This window comes from Bombus terrestris, chromosome 4 (assembly GCF_910591885.1).
Source record: "Bombus terrestris chromosome 4, iyBomTerr1.2, whole genome shotgun sequence".
Lineage (NCBI taxonomy): Eukaryota > Metazoa > Arthropoda > Insecta > Hymenoptera > Apidae > Bombus > Bombus terrestris.
In genome coordinates this window covers 8,364,961-8,380,759 of record NC_063272.1, presented here as the reverse complement: position 1 = coordinate 8,380,759, position 15,799 = coordinate 8,364,961, and the positions used below count along the sequence as shown (strand labels likewise).

General features: G+C 41.4%; 1 protein-coding gene and 1 long non-coding RNA gene across 4 annotated transcripts in view; one reads left to right on the top strand and one right to left on the bottom strand.

The window, feature by feature from the left end:
• LOC100649327 (transcriptional activator cubitus interruptus) overlaps positions 1-15,799 on the bottom strand; it is a 146,187-nt gene that overhangs the window by 28,609 nt on the left and 101,779 nt on the right. The window lies entirely within an intron of this gene.
• Positions 12,163-14,544, top strand: LOC125385039. Of its 2 annotated transcripts, none has more exons than XR_007223976.1 (3): positions 12,163-13,264; positions 13,344-13,617; positions 13,749-14,544. It is a non-coding gene; the product is annotated as an uncharacterized LOC125385039 (long non-coding RNA). The 2 variants fall into 2 exon arrangements; XR_007223975.1 differs by having other exon boundaries at positions 12,167-12,754.

Genomic DNA, 15,799 nt, shown 5'->3' with positions numbered 1-15,799 from the left:
CTGTAAAAAGCTCGGCCACGAGAACGGCCAGAGGGACAGGGGACATAATTACAATGAAAACATCGTCGACCCCGTCGGCTCGACGTCTTTTTGCCCGTAGCTTTCTAGTTGCTGGTTCCCTCGTCAACAGAGAAGGAGAATAACAGGCTGAGAGAGGAGGGAACGAGACCGATTCTATTTCGAATCCTGCTGAGTGCCAGATGACTCGTGGTATATACGCTTTTGCCTTCCAGTTCTCTTCCTTTTCTCTTCCTTCCTCTTCCTTTTCTGCCTCTTCCTCTTCTCTTTTCACCGTCGAATCTTTGCATTGTTCACTTTCGTTCTAACTTCTCCCTTCTAACCTCTTTCACGTGTCGTTTCTTTCTTAGAGATTCGCCTTTTTTATTTCCATTTTCCACATTTTTATTTGGCAATGATCTTTTTTTGTAGCGGTTGGTCGGAGATTCTTTTGTTTGTTCTGAGAGATTAAAAGAGGTCCGGTAATTTATTGTCACGATAAATTAGCCAAAGCTGCTATAAATAATTCAAAATGCGATTTTGCAAATGAAAATATAAATCACGTAGTTTGCCAATGGAAGTTCCCTCGGATATTAATGGAAACTAGCCTCAGAAGTTGCTATTCGACTTTAGAATTGATCAAGAAATTGCAAGATATAAACTTTCGTAAAATTTAAGAAATTAAAAAAATATTTACGTGTGTTTTTATGTCTTTTTATTAGAATCGGAGAAATTATTTAAGAAAGTGTTAACAAATACACGTTTTCGTTTACCCTCATGTGCGTATACATAGACACTTACGCATATGTGAAGTATAAATCTCCATTTCGGATTCTTAACAAAAAAGAAAAAAGAAGAAAATATGTTTCCCGCGCGAGGATATAATCTTTTAACCCTTCATTGGTGTTCATAACAAATTCATCTTCTTCATTTACATAACAAATACCATGTCAATTTTAAAAAAAAGTTCACGTAGAGGCTATTTACCACTCGAAGGATTAAACGCTGATATTAGAGTATTTGTGAAATTCGTGTTTATGGATTCTGGGTCCCATTTTGACTCGGTACTAAGGGGTAAAATTTTTACGTCGTGTTCACCATTTATCCCTTCCGTTATACCGCTCCGTTCTCCAATTAAGCTATTATTAATTTCTCTTTCGGAGTTCTTCTCGCTGTTCCTCTCCCTTTCCACGCTTTCCAGGCCTGAAAGTCGGCGAGGAACAAGGGACACGGAGGGAGGACCGACAGATAAAACTCGAGTCGTTAACTCGTCACGCCGGAAACCGACGCATCTATCTTTATCTACGGCCCGTCTGCCAGCAAGGCTGGCTTCTTCTTGAAATTCCTTCGGCCTTCGACGATTCCTTTCCCTGGTTCTTTCTTCTCCATTGCTATGAGAAATTTTCCGCTAAAACTAATTCGCTGATACTAATTTTATCAAGGATATCGACATGGAAATTATATTAACTCTTTGAAACGTGTAAAAAGTAATGTTTCGACGTTACTGGCAAAAGTACAACAAATTTTACTTTTCAAATTTGTACTTTAATTCAATTTCAATTTTGTACTTTAGAATTAAAAATAGAAAGACAGATTTGCTACTTTTTAGAAAATATTTATATTTAGGAATACTTAAATTTATGGTATTTAAAATAATATTTCAACTTTCTCCAAATGTAATGGAAAACAAAAGATAGAAGATAAAAGAGAGATGAAAAACTAAATGAAAGTGTTCCTTCAATTGTGGTTTACAGCAAGTTCCAAGAATAATTCCAATCGAATAACCCAAGTTATTTAACGATTTATCGTATGTACAAAAAGTGCAACACAAAATTTAAATAGAATATATTTTCTTAGTCAATTTCTCTTCCACTTGAATCGTAATTACAATAATTTTGTCTAATTACATATTTAAAGTTCGCAATCTTCGTGTCTTTATATGACGGAGGCAGAATAAAAAGCGGTATATTATTATTGATTTTAATTGATAAAAAAGGAATTATTAGCGAGTTCAACGCACGTTCTGACTTATTTTTGCAGATAATCCGGTATTTATCACGACCTTCGTTACGTCTTAGTCGGTTTATGTTCGACCAGCAGAAAAAGAAGGGAAGCCGGGTGAAGTATTAAGGGTCACAAGCTCATTAACGCGACTCGTGGTAATGAGGCGAGCGAAGCGCTGTTCAGGAACATCTGCCGGGTTTCCCTGCCGTTTCGTAAAACGGAGAGCTTGTCGAAAAGGAAACAGGATTCGAACGAAAGTTCTTGGAATTTTTTGGTTTCCCGCTCCGTTCTGCTGATTCATCAGTTCCAGCGTTTCAATAGTCCTTTATTACTTTAAAGAGCGCTTTATATGTCTTGGAAAATTATAATTTATTTTGAAGAAATATGAATATTCGCTAGAAAAAAGTCTTTGGATTTAGAAATGGTCAATACCATTTATCTCCAAAGTATAAAATTTTGAAACAATTCGAAATATTTAATATTGCAACCTTCAATTATATGGTTTCAAAATCTCCACAGTTCCTATAATTGCAATACTCTTAGCAGAGTTTAAAGTTCTCAAGACTTGCATGAAAATGTCAGATTCCACAAACTGCAGAACATCAAAATAATTTGGAAGTCGAAGACAAGACGATTTTATTACGTCAATTTTAACTCCTAAAGGAGTACGTAATCATTCACAAATTAATCACGAAGCTATCAAATTTAAACACTACCATTTTCAATGTAGAGCACTCTTCATTAAGGTAGGCAGTAAACAACGTTAAATGCGAACGAATAATAAAATATCTCTGAATAGATATACGATCCAGTGATTCTAAAATTCTTCTAACATCCAAAGCTAATTTCTCAATTAAAATTAAACTCCGAAAATATCTCTTTCATCTCCCATTTCGGAATCAATCTTCTCTAAATCTTCCACGATTAACAACACCAAGACTAAACGAGCTTCTCACGTACCTACCGTTCTGTCGCGAAGGAGACAAGTAGACGAGAAGTTTCCACGAAGATACGACGAAGCTTCGCTAATCACTGGAACGACGCGAAATCCCGCGTTGACAAAGTGTCGGCCGTCCCGAGACGACTAAACACCAACACCGGCGAGGGACGAGTTTCGCGGCTTTGCCTCGGATTAAGTTGGGAGCCTAACGCTTCCACGGGGTTTCAGGTTATGATATTTATTCCCTCGGCTCGGTGAGCCACGGGATGATCGAGAGGCAAAGGAAACCATATGGACGACGCGGCACGCGCTTCAAACGCAGCTACGAAAAGAAAACGAGCCGACTATCCGGCGGGGAAAATGGCGAGGAAATTTTTTTTCGACCCGAGCTACTGAGATCTATTCTTAATTTAATCTGGTCGAGAAAGAAGGAAATAGATCGACTAATGTTGGTAGCGATCGAAGAGGCGGTATACGCTCTAAACAGTTGAGTATAATGACAGTCGGCAGGTGTCGTGCGTGGGTGAAGTGTGCTGGAGCTCATCTGCGATGTTATTAATTTGTGAGAGAATGATTATATTGGTAAAACGTTCTTCCTCGTCATATAATTGATTGTAATTAACTTTACACAATTAACACAGAGTGTCTATTGCATATAGTAATTTGAGTTATTAAGCAGTTTATTGGATGGTTAGTAGTATCGGCTTGATGTGATCAGACAATGTTTAAAACAGTTCGCAGGTTGAAGAGAATATTTAACTTTGTTAGTTTTAACATTCGAACTACTAGGTCTTTTGGTTTTACAACTGCTAGAAATGTGCAGGTTTTTTCGACAATATTAATGTTGGCTTTTGTCAAAGAAGGAATACGATATGCGTACATATATTCTACCTTTCTATTTTCATTGTATAAGTAATTCTAATTAATTTCATAATTTGAAAAGCAGAGAAAAGCGAGTAGATTTCAAAAGCGGTATTTTCTTACATTCGTAATGAAATTTCTGCAAATAAATCATTTCTTTTTTCGCAAATGTAGTATAAATCACGTGTTTGTATTACAAAATTGAAGAAAAACAGTGAAATCGATTAATTCGACTTACGAAAGAATTCTTCACTGATTTACCACGCAAATTTTTATGAACAAATGTTTCTTTCTTATTAGATTGTTAAGATTAATATCTTTTTTCTCTATAATTAATGAAATACGAATGTTGATATTGGAGATATTAGGATCGTAGCGCTAATGGAAACGCACACCGTCAATTTCAGCGATTTTCTGGTAATTTCGTGGACGCTGTCCGCAATTCATCTCACCAAGGTTGGCACGATGCCATGGACGCCTCGCGCAACGAGCGTCGAAAAGCGCCACGAGAATTTCTTACCGCGAAAAGTCGTGAAACATCGTGGCACGGGGTTATTCTCCTCGTTCATACGGATATAGTCTTTTAAACGACGTTTTCACGGGGTCGTAGTTCATTCGCGAGGCTTTATATTTAGCGTTCCTCACGACTGCTCGAGTTCATCTTCTTTTCGAGCTTCCTGACAAAAGCTTTCTTCTTTAGTTACAGACAAATTATGAAGTAATCTGTGATGTTACACTTTTGAGAATATTACACTTGTAATATATACGTAATATTGAATTAAGAGTTTGATAATAATAATTTGATTTAATATCCTATTAAACTTGAAGTCGATTAAAATAAATTGCTTATTTCATTCGTATAGCTTCTAATGACCTATATCTAAAACTTAATCCTTATGCCCATCCCCGAATTCTATCTTACAAAATCTTCAACTACTCCAAATTATAGCAACCGAATAACAAAATCCATGTTGGAACCAAATTCATTTCCAAACGTCTAATCCTTATTCTCGTTTCTAAATTCTACTTATGATCTGGAAAATCTTTGACTCTCCTATAATAAATTAACAAATAATTAATACTACACTGAATAAATAAATCTAAACCTACCCATAACAACTAAAAAAGACATCTATGCAAAGACCAAGTTGCTTACAAAAAAATATACCCTGATAAAGTTCAATCTCGTTTCCAAATTCCATTCGTAACCAATAAAATCTTCAACCTCCGTAAACTGCACCGGAAATGGCAAAACCTGTGTAAAATGAAAATAAATCTAAAAAAAAAACGATCCCTATGCTGACCATCCTTCTTATAAACCGCCAAATCTTCAATCTCTGCGGATTACACGTAAGGAAGCAAAACCTGCGTGAAAGCTCTACATTGATCTGAAAAAGTCGTTCACGGCGTACGATGAATCGCACGAAGGAAACGTGTTCTTCGTCAACAACTCTCGGTAAACGACTCATCGAGCGACAGCTCGGCCCATAAGTATTCCCTTAATCGACCCGACCGTCTCGTGAGAACTGGCCACAATGTTTTCGTGGCCGGCTGAACGGCCTCCCCTTTCCTCCCTCTCCTCGTGGAACACCATGGACAGGGCTAAATGAGGGCCTCGTTAATCAAGATATTTACACGCGTGCACGGTCGCTGTGGCATCGATATGCAAGCCGTGGCCGCGGCTCGATCGAAGCCGCTCCTTCGTTGAAAATCCGGCCTAACGCCGCTCTGCGCTAGCGCGTTATTTATAGGCTATTCGAACGCTCCGTAGCGCCTCGCGAGTACGTGAGTCTAATTCATTTAAAGCGGATACACGCAGTCACGGGGGAGAATTCGTCCATAGGGGGAGACACGGGGAGATGGCGCGTTTCGAGAGCTCGTTACGCTGGAATGTTTCTTCGATTAGCATATCGAATTAATATTACACAGGTCCGCTGCGTGGTCCGTGTTAAAACGCGACGAATCACCAGGAAGGAGAACCTGTTGCGTCCTTTAACGCACGAAATTGCTTTGAGTGAAACAGAACGTGGATAAAGGGTTTTATGTGGTTTAAATCGGTCGATAGATACGATTTGGAAGATTTCGTACAGTTGATAGAGATCGTGAGTGGAATGAAAGGAATACGTCAGTTTTAATTGGCCAGAGAAATTTGTTTTTGGCGAGTTTAAACAGCGATTGTACGGTATGTGGAAGATGAAGTCGTCGGCGAGTAATTGGCGATGTTCTGTTTTCTCGTCTCGACAAAATTATTCGCACACATTCGTACTGGCATCAGGCAGTCGTTTTAAATAGTTGCGGATTTGTGTGCACTTATTCGTGGCTAATCATCATTTCCGATTACCAATTATTCTGTAGATTACGTTTCAGACGTATTGCTTACTGGATACGACGTAAAATTATAACTCGACTTTGCATATTTAGCCTATAACGATTACGATATAAAGTTGAAACTTCATTTTACTGACTCTGAAACGAATCTTGTCCAATTTGAGGAACGATCGGTATATGAAGAAATTATAACGAACATAAACGAGTAACACGATCGATTAAGGAAAAAGAGGAGTAACTTGCTCTCAATGATTCCACTTTCAGAGAAGTTTTTTGGGATTAAATGAGCGATCAGTGAAGGCTCCTTTTTTCTTTTTCATTGTGGCCATTAGCAGTTCCTCTACGAATGACGCAGCTTACCTGTCTTGTCGCGGAGATGCGACGTTAATGCGCTTTTTGTGTTTTCGCGAAAGAAATTTATCGCGCCACCCGCTGGATTTATCGCGCCTCTCCCTGCCATCGTTTCTTCTAACCCTTGCAGTTACGAACGACGATCTTCGATCGAAGATCTTCGTTGAAAACTTTCTGCTTTTCCTTTCTTCTGTTATTTTTGTGAATATAAGAATCGATCCGAAACTACGTGATATTTCATACAGATAAAAAAAAAGGATGAAAATAAAATAATTCAATCAAATAAATTCAGTAACCTAAAATATTTCAATTTCTCTTATCGCTAAGCTAGAAAATCTCAATTCTTTCCATTCTGAACCGAAAACACACCGATTCCTCCTTTTCAAATTCCACCTTCGCAAATCGAAAGATTCCAATTCTTTAGGTCGCAGACCAACAAGTATCGATTCTTACATCGAAAAATACAAAAATTTCAACTTTTTCCATCGCTAACCAAGAAACTCCAATTGCTCCCAGTGTAAATCAAAAAATTTCATTTCCTACAGCTGCAGATCAGAAAATTCCACTTTCTTCCATAAACCAAGAAATAGCAACTTCTTATGCCGTAAATCATTTTACAGCAAAAAATAAAAGAATTAAAATTCCTATACGTCCACAAATCCGCAAGCAAATTTCCGAAAGCGGCACGTCCCGCGTGATTAATTAACATTCTCAAGAGCGTATCACGCGTGATTAATTAAACTTCGCGCGATCACGGCGCGAAAAGCGTCGGAAAACTAATCTTTCTCAATTACCAATGGAACGGAGGCACCCGTTGGTCCCTTCTGGCTTATGTCCATGGCGCCCCAAGGCTTTCCTCTCGCGTGCTGATCAAACGGCCCCTTAAATCACCGGCCACGCTTTTCCCCTAATTAACGATGATCCGCTCGTCAGAGACGTGACGTCGGGAAGAGGGTGACTCGTTCCTCGCGGCCGATTTACACGCGAGATTCGACTACCGTTCGGTGGTTTTTCAGGGATCCTACGCTGGATGGATACGTGACGGGTGTACGGTATACACCCCCGGCTCGGTTTCACGGCATAGAAAACCTTACCGGCTCTTTGTCGCCTTATTCCTTTTCAGGTTTCGGTTAAAATCGACATGCAGGACAGGCAACCGTACGCTTCTGTCGCCACGACAGGATGCGACTGCTTGCCTCTAATGAAGTAATTCGTGCGCAAAAACGTCGCGCGGTACACGGTGAATTATTCATCGGCCGCGGGATCGCGCTGGAAAACGTTCCGCCCTGTAGGCGAGGATTCGACTGCGACTCGAGGACGTGGCTTTTCCTTCTACGTGGCGTCGTGTTATCGTTTTCTTCTTGCGCATGCGGGGATTGATTTTAAATTGGTTGTTTGTGCCCGCCAATTAAGAGTGTTTTGTTGTAGTGGTGATTAGGGCGACGACGAAGGGTGCTTATTAACGTTTAGAATTTAAATGTGTATTAATTTCTTTAGAAGGATAATTGCAAGGTAACGTCGTATTTAACGTTGTTGCTTTTTCATATTAGATGAACGTATTAATCGAGTATGTTCTGCGATCATGCTATATCGATCATGTTAACCGATAGGAATTAATTATATTTCCTATCTCTAAATTAATATAGTCTGTATTAAACTAAGATGTATAATTATATGTATGTATATAATGGAGAATTACTTAAGAGGGGCTGAAGATTTTATATTTTCGTTCTTTTGTGACATTATATAAAGTGGAAGAGAATATGTCCTTTATAAGAAGTTCAACACGAGTCAGAGAAGGATTCGATATGGAATTTATGAAGCTACGTCAGACCCTTGGGCTGTCGGTTATTGTCAGCAGCTGCCATATAATAATGCTTGTTTACTGTGTTCGATGATTGATATCTCGTACCAGCTATGCATATCAACACGATAAATCTTGCGTGGCAAAACAATTGGGATTCACATAGTTTATGTGGTAATACTTTTATCGCGATTCGATATTATACGCTGCTTGGAACATTGTGGAACTATGACGAAAATCCTTCATGTCTAATAGCCGCCGCTTACTTTCTAACCCGAGATTAAGTACTTTGTCCTTTAGATCATACTTTATTATTTGTAACACCGGTCGATTCATTTCAATCCGTTAACCAATTATTACTTTCGCTAGCGAGGATTATTATTCGCACGATTTTTATCTTATTTGTTTAAAATAATACCGATCTGTTCTTACTACTAGAACTACTAGAACTAAGTCCTTATACTTTCACTATACGCTATATTATAATTATAATTCAACTTAATATGTTTCCGGTAAACACAAAAATACAAGATCTAACACACAAAATGATACAACATTAGTATTAGAGTTGCTGCTGTATCCTTTAATCACGTCAATAGATTTCAACATCATAAAAATAATAAAAACTTTCGAAAATGTAAAAAATTGTTAAGGTGTAACATCGCCAGTCGATTGAACGACCTTACCTTTTTAAAGAACCTAAACTTTCGATCGTGGAATCACGACTGCCACTTTCCAGACCCAAGCAAATACACAAAAAGCCTAGTTGTTAGATCACACAATCCCATTTCGTGATCCCACGATAAATCACAAACTCTCCACCTCCTCTCGCCTCTCATCGGCAACAATCACACCCTATCCGATCTCCGGAATTGACTCAATATTTGCGCAACGCGTTAAGACGTTGCCGAAGAATAGCCAGGACACATCGTCGAGAGACATTCCGTGCCGTGTGGGAAGTAACGATCCGTGGAGATGAAAAAGGGACGAGACAGAGCGGCGCGGCGTGCAAGTTCTCTCTTCGTGGCAGCGGCGAAAGAAGATGGAGAGGAAAAGAGGGGTCGAAGGAGGGACAGGCCCCAGGTAGAGGAGGAACGAATATCGTGGGTACACCGAGGGCCGTGACTAATGACTCTATTGACGCTCGGACAGAGAAGTTGGAACCAGAGGAGAACCGAAGGTCGTTTACCGGCACAGAGGAACCGACTCTCCGCTTCTCTCTGCTTTACTCTAACTTTCTCTCTCTTGCTTGAGTTTCTCGGGGCCATCGATGACTCTCGATGGCCTCCTCTTGCCGAGTCGCTCGTTATCTCCGAAGGAGCTTCGAAAAGGAAGGTCAGAAAGTGTCGCGGCTGACCTTTCGGTAATGAAGCTAATGCCGAACTCGACGGGTGGCTGTGGACCAACGTTTCTCACCATGGTCACGCTTCTCGTGGTTGGCTTTTTCATCTTCCTTTTTCTTTTTCAGCTGGACAGAGTTGCATCGATGGTTATTAGATATCGAGATCGCTTTGTAGCGAGGGAACTGAAGAAGCAACGAGGTAAGTGATATAAGTGCTAAGCGAGATTTTTGATAGTAATCAGACATGTGCGTTTGGTAATTTGGCTATGTTACTGTCAGTCGTGAAAGTGTTTGTATGAAGTGTAAGGTCTTATATGAGAAGAGGACCAATTAAGAGCATTTTAAAGACAAGATAAAAGGTGTACATGAAATATTAATGTAATCTATATCTAGTTTGAAAAAATAAGATTGTATGAATTTGCAATGATCATATACACCGCATATGACATTGGACGAATTATTTCGTAATGTTCAAGCGAAACTACTGTAAAAATCCTGCGAAATTACAGAATAGTAGGAATAATCAATAAACTCATAGCGAACAAACCATTTGCTCAATAAGTCCAAATAAACGGACTTCCACTAAACTCATCGTCCCACGAGACTTTCACCCACGTCCAAACAAAAGCCGAATGTCCACTCAAGCAGAAACCATGTCAAATTCCAAAAACAAAAAACTCTTTCAATCACCCCTGTGCATACAAGAAATCGATTTCCAAATCGCTCACGTAATTCCCCTTCAACGAACGCAACAAAAGATGATACAACGTCTCGAAGAAGCAGAAAGAAAAAAATAGCGATCCAGGAGAAAAACACTCGTTTCATTAATCCCATTCACCCCGTTGCTCGATACGCGATCGTTCGAATCGAATCGCTTTTTGCCCGAGACGTTTCGCCTCGTCGAAAGTTTCGCCCTCGTGGTCGGAAACGATGAAGATTTTAGTTATGCCCTTCCTCCCCTCGCTCTGCTATTTCTCTCCAAATTGAAGAAGCCGCTACGTTTTGTCACGCTTTTTAGGCAGAACGCTGTAACGTGGCCGTGATTGCCTCGTACAATTACCTTCTCGGCTGGTTCTCGCTGGGTTCTCTTTCTCCGCGTCACCTCCGCGGGCCCCATCGGACCCGCTCGTTTTTCTATCCCCACCGGTGTGTACGCACACCTACAGCCTAATGTACAACACGGTGCGAGCAAGGCATAAAACGACCAGGCCCTCTTTTTGCCCGGACGCCACGCTTCATTCCGACCGGGCGAAATTACCGGTCGTCTCTTCCTTTTGGCAGACCGAGAGAGAGACCCCGGGCAAACCCGTCACCCTGCCCTCGATCCCGACTGCCATCGCACTCTATATACCCGCCAACGTCGGATTAAGTTCTTCTGAGAGCCTCACGAATTTCTTATTCCCAGACAAGTATCGTCAATTTTTCGTCAACGTGAATTCATTGAAGTGAATTCGTTGTGAATTCGTGATCGCTCCGTGTTTATACGTACACGTAGTTGCCTAACCTCTCGGGTCACTGGCAATATCGCGAATAAAATGCAGCCATTGTGCGTTGCACAATGTCATGCACATTTGGTATAGACATCTCAGCAGCGTAACTCAACTTTCTCCTCGGAGACACATCTAGTATCTACGAAAACGTATCAAACGTATCCTATCTGTGTTTTTAAACAACCATTGCTAAAACATATATAGAACGCGTGTCGAGGAAAGCTTTCATATTTCGATTTATATTTTCGCTAGATCGACTAAAGAAAGGCAACTTAGGCAGAGATTCGTTTCACTCTTTAGTACCTTGCATATTCTATATATTTTTCTGTATTACATATATCCTGCGCATTTCCCATAAACGCGTAAAGATCCAAGCTGTAGCGATGACTAAATTTATGTAACAAATAAAATTCATCGTAAATTTGATAAATAATGACAGAAAAATGTAACTTCCAATATAACGGATATCTACATAAGTCAGAATACTTCAAGTTCCGCCGTCCGAGAGTTAAACAATTTCTGCCCCTCGTCCCCGCAACTCGTCCTATTTCAGCCACCCCGCCACCCTCCGAAACCAACGTTTCACTAACATAACACCGCGAAATCAATCAGAAGCACCTCGGGACACACTCTCACCGATACGTGAGTACAGCAGAACATACACTAGCGAAGAACCGACTGAAAGAAGGATCTCTCGAAACGAGTTCGAAGGCATGAGGATCGCGTGTGCTGGAGGAACGGAACAGCGAGGAGCGACCAGGGCTACGGGGGTGGGGGATCGACGCGTCGTCGTTAATTTCCTCGAGGATCCCACGAAGCAGCGTGGCCGGGCGTCGCGAGCGCGAACAGCGTCGTAATAGCGCGGCGTGTGCTCGCGCGAAGCAAGGTCGACGCGAGTGCGAGCTTACAACATTCCCCCGTTCTCCTGCGCCTCCAACTCATTCGATCTCTTCCTTCGTCTCTTCGCCATCGTCCTCCTTCTTCCTCTTCTTCCTCCCTCGCCTCCTCTCGATCCACCTACCCCCGTCGTGGTCGCGCTAATAAAATGCTGCGCTCGGCTCGTTCGCTTCGCGCTCGCTCCTCTCGCGAGAAGCCCCTCTTTACATTTACATGGCCGGCTCCTCGAGGCCGCTCGCGAGGACATCGCGCTCATGAATTTATCCCGTGAGTCGTACGGAGAGGGAGGAGGCACGAGATGATAGCCGGATAACGTTGGCGTATCATTGGACCAGTTCTTGGAGACGCGAAACGCGACCCGCACGGTGAATCGAAATGGCAGGAATTGTCGGTGTGTTTGCGCTGCTTCTTTTGGGCTGGACTGATGGTTGTTGCTTAGTTTGTATAACGGAGGTGGGTGGTTCGAGAAGGTTAATTGTTTTGGCGAATTGACTCGTTGAAGTACTGCGTTAAGTGGGTGCAAGTGACATATTCTTATACATTGTCAGAAACTCTGTTTTGCTGAAAATAAGCAAGAGACATTGTATTTGAGAGTGAAACGACTGAAAGTATTAGCGTGTATCTTTTGTTGCTTCTGAGTTGAGCTGAATTGGTGATTGTGCAGTGCTGATGGATGATCGAAGGAGGGATCGTTTCGTGGAACGAGTTTATGAAGTATCGCACAGAGTGGGTGGAAGGATGTAAGTGATATCGTTACATGTTTTAAGAAATTTTATTTTGTCTAAAATAAGGAAGCGTTCAAATATTTTTTTAAGTGGTACTAGAATTGGTTGACGAATAGGTTGAATAGATTGTGAAGAAGATTATTTTGGTACTATTAGAACATGGAATAACAGTAACGTTTTCAGAAACAAATTTATTAATGCAAGTAATTATTTCTTATTTGCCTGAGAAAATTGTATATGCAGAACAGATTACAATATATTAATGATAATTAAAGCAATTTAAGTGATACCAATCAAAAGGTGCAACTGCCGTAAATCGAATTGCAAAAGAACGACTTCAACTTCCTACTAACAGCCGTTCGTATCGAACTCGATAGTGCGAAAAGTAAATGTCTGTAATGTAATTCAATTTACCATGTTCTTATAAATGTTCTCAACCTCTTTCCTCTACCAGTAACTTATAATATAGCTGTCAAGAAATTCCAGCAATTCTCGAGAAACCATGTGTACACGTCACAAATAAATGTAATATGTTTCGTAACATTTTTTAAAGGCAGCAGTATCGAATCCAATACAGAGTCCTTTTGGGTCGTTTAAATTCCAGAAAGCAAGCGAATCGAACGCTCCTGCATCGTGATCGGCCATTTTTCCCTCGTTGAACGGTCAACCGAACCGTCTGGCCGCTCGTAAAGCCGGTTGATTTATTCAACGGATCAGCGTGGAACAGCGACTAATTAGCGCGATTAGCTTGCGCCACACGATCTTCGTATTCGTACGCGGTTGATCGTTTCGCGGTGCATGAATGGACGCCTTCGAATAGTCAGACTAATACCTGAAACCTGGCCGATCGAGCAAGTAACGAACGATCACGTTGAAAGGTGAGTAATATCTAGTTACCACGAGCCGTTCCACACGCTTCGTCGTATTTTACGAACGAGCACAACAGAGGGACTCGATAGTAACACACGACCGATCATTATATCGAAGTTGACGCGTCGTTGCTTTTCAGCGAACCTGACGGCGAATTAACTATGAGACCAATTAACGATGGAAGAATGAGGAGAGCAAACTATGGGAGCGAACGGTTTTTTAACGGAGAACGAGGAAGGTGGTTGAAGGATTCGAAGATTGGTGGACGACGTTCTGCAGCTTGAAGATGAATAAGGGGACTAATTAACGAAGGAAAACGAACAGAGGTGACTATGAAAGATAGGAGGGTGTTGTATAGAACTGTTTTTCACAGCCAATAACGATTGTGATATTTCTGTATTGACATATTGTAACACGTGCAATTACCATTATATTTCTTTTAATCTTTTCCTTCAACCAGTGACGTAAACAGTTCTCTGATATTATAAGTTATAGCGTAGAAGAATACGCATGATGTAGGTATAATAAGATTAAAGAGGATATCGAACCAGTTCCACCTAACGTCACAAGGACTTAAAAAGAAAAAAAAACAATGGCCCCTATGTCCAAAGATAACACATAATTCACACGTATCATAAAACACCATAAACTCCCAATCTCTTCAATATCGTGCATCAACCTAAAATTTCCTACCCTGCAAAAATTGGAATTCCTAAAAACCGAGTGCCTCGACTCCACTCGTTTCCCATCAGAATCGCCAATAGTACGGTTAAGGAACCAAAGAGACGGTCTCGGAGCTGGCTCGTTTCCCAAACGTCTCAAGCTCGACCCCTTGGGGGCTCCACCCCCGTACGCGCCGCGGAAAGGGGCATCATAAAGACCCGACTAAATTACACGACGCGCCATCGAGCGCATTCAATTAGAGAGGATACTTTACAGCGAGCAAGCGAGGCAAAACGCGCGCGTCCAGGGTTGATCCGCCCCTGGTGTGTACGATCGCGCACAGGTTGCAGCCGGACAGCGCATAGGTGCCCACAGGCTCGTTCGTTTGTGTAAAGAGAGGATATCATACACGCAGGGAATGTGTACACGTGTGTGGGTGCATTTCGTGGTAGAAGGTGGTGGAGGTGGAGGTGTGTCGACAATCAAGATTACGTGGGCGGATACACGCGCAGCCCAGCGCCGCCGGCCTGGCTCTGTCCTGTCCCGCTTCTTCTTCTTCTTCTTTGTCGTCCATCTCTTTCTTCATCTTTTCTTTCGCCTTCGTCTTTTGGTCTCCTATATCGTTCCTCCTTCGCCTCCATAGGTTTGTTTCGTTTCGCTGTGGTTCGTTCCATGTTCTGCACGGTCCTCCGATGCCTACACTATTTACAATTCCCGCGGCATGCCATGCAAGTGCGCGCATCAGTCGCACGCTTTAGGGCCACTCTAGATCACTCTCCCTCTCGACCACTTCTCCGATTAACTCGCATCCTGACGCACAGGATCCATGCTGACGCCGTGCTTCCTCGTCTTCCTCGCAATGCGGAATGCACAGAACTGTACGTGCATTCTGATGAAGGGAATGTGAGATTAGGAAGGTACAATATTCGCAGGTTAGGGAATAATTAGAGGGAAGATTTCTTCTGCGGATTTGTTGAATTTTGGGGTTGTGAGGTTACGAAGAGATTCGAACAACGATGTCAATTGAATTTTTAGCGAAATAATTTTTTAAGGGTTATAAATATGTACGTCACGACTGATATAAAAAATACAATAAACAATTAAGTATTAAATCGCTCCAATCAAAAAATGAAATAACCTAATACACGATTGTTTTGTCATTATAGAAACAACGATAAAAATCTTTGAAACTTCAAAAGTCTCGATAGTTGCCTTAATAGTTACAAGAGGAACTGTACACGCTAATCTCTCATCCTCTTCCAACATCTCGATATACCCAAAAACTGTATAATCCAATATAGAATTAACTCGTCACTGAGCGATGACACCATTGAAAACATTCAGCCAGCAAAACGTTACACCATATACAATTCCCCTTTCATCCAGCCCACAAACGACCAATCCCAGTCTTTGTTCCCAGCCATTCGTTTGCGGGAAACCGCGTGTTTACGCGATTCCATATTAAATCTGCGTGGGTGACCTGCTTCCCCCTTGTGTCTCCCCCCCTCCCCACCCCTCTTATTCTGT